This window comes from Acyrthosiphon pisum, chromosome A3, assembly GCF_005508785.2.
Source record: "Acyrthosiphon pisum isolate AL4f chromosome A3, pea_aphid_22Mar2018_4r6ur, whole genome shotgun sequence".
Classification (NCBI taxonomy): Eukaryota; Metazoa; Arthropoda; class Insecta; order Hemiptera; family Aphididae; genus Acyrthosiphon; species Acyrthosiphon pisum.
The window spans coordinates 29,382,238-29,384,203 of record NC_042496.1 but is presented as its reverse complement, the minus strand read 5'-3'; positions in this window follow the sequence as shown (position 1 = coordinate 29,384,203).

Below are 1,966 nucleotides of genomic sequence, written 5' to 3'. Positions count from 1 at the left end.
GGGCCACCAAAAAGTACTCATATTCTGGCGAAGCGAATGAATAACAGTTGTGTCAGTATTATTACACTATAGTGTGCTATTTAATACCAATGTTGCATGAATAATACGATTCAGTCGGTGAAATTATATTTTACAGAACAGGACAATAAATAAACAACGAAGGCCAAAATTATGAATTATATTATGATGGGGGATCGAATAATTCAACAGTGTGACAATATGCACGAGACCACGACGTATAAAAAATACATTATAGGTAATACGCGACACTATCAGCCGACTATCGTCTGTTTATTTATAGATTACGCTTTTTGGGGAAGTTTGACTATTACGTACTCCATTTACCTTGTAAACACTGGCATTGTTGTTTTAAATACATTTTTCTTACTGATTATCGACCGATAAACAACAATAATCCAGGATTTCCATACGATGGGTTATTTTTAGAATGTTTTTTCCAGATTTCTTGTTATCGACGGTAATACCCGCACGACGGCTATTAATATCATTGTATAAGAAAAACTATTCAGAGCGGAGACGGTTTGTCAGTCTGGATATTTTATATTGTTATTATTTATTATATCATGTATAAGTCAAATTAATATTATAATTTTTTATTCGTTTCTATGGCGATAAACAAATTTTTAGCGTTTTTTCGTAATTTTTCAGTGGTTTTCCCCGTGGCATTAAATAACTATCGATAAAATTAAAAAAAAAATAACCTCTTTAAAGTACCATCTTGATCCAATTTGCTAATAGATAAGGTACTATAATATGTTGAAATCGAAGCCCTCCTTCTGGTAGAAATTTTGTAAACAGGATAAAAAAAAAAAATATAAAAATTTACCATTGTAAAACCAATAGCATTCCCGCTCCGCTCAAAATGTAAAATATATTAAAATAAATGTATAAGTAATAGTATATATTAAAAAATAAAAAATAAAATTTTTTAATAAGATTTTAGGTTTAAGGCCAGAAGTTACGGCTTCCTCGAAATATAAAGAAATTGGCATTGTTATAAATACATTTTTCTTAACGTAGATTCAACCGTAGATACATGCAGTCTTCACCGAATGTTAATATTTATATTTTCTGCACACCTTACAAATGCTATCAAAATAGTTTTAGCTATTTATAGGTGTAACCAATTTTCGAATTTTATTTGTTTTTTTATTCTTTCTCAGAAACCCCAAAAATCGTCATTGTGAGGCTTTAAAATATTTTTGTCTATTTACAGTTAATATAGTTATTGCCTACAACAACAAATTTAATGAAAACGCGTATAGGTGTAGCTATAAAATACTATGTCTACACGGCTTAGTCAATTGCCTCATGATACATTTTGTTGATTTTGAATATTCATAAAATAATAAAAACTCATCACTGGTCTAACTTGTATTGAAACAAATTTTTCGATTATCGTTGAAAGTACACTTGATACTTCAGGTTTGCAACTCATGGATGCTTAAGTACCGTTATCACTCGCGGGTCATCAATTCGTTATCATTATCATTATGTACACAAGTTATAAATTGGTAAGGGACAGCCGCCAGTGGTCAGCGTAGCCGTATTTGAGTAAAATTAGCGTTTAGAATGTTTGACGATGAGCCAGCTCACTTTGACAGCGTGTACCTATTAATTCGATGAGATAATTTTTTAACGAGATACCTAAGTTCAAGGCCAGAAGTGACGGCGGCTTCCTCGAAATTGGAATTAAGTCACTCAAATTCAGAATCGCTATGGTGGTATAATATATCGTTATCCATGTATATGTGATTCAAAATCGTGCCCGGTCTCGATTGAAAAATTCCCAGGCATTCACTTTAACAACTGTGTACCATCTGAAAGCCACAACAGCCACTCGTACTACTACTAATCCCCAGTGTGTATATTATCTTCTTACTGAATGAAGATTCGAACGGGGGTTTAATTTAATTTTGGTGGCCTTGAAAAGGGCCCGTTTTAA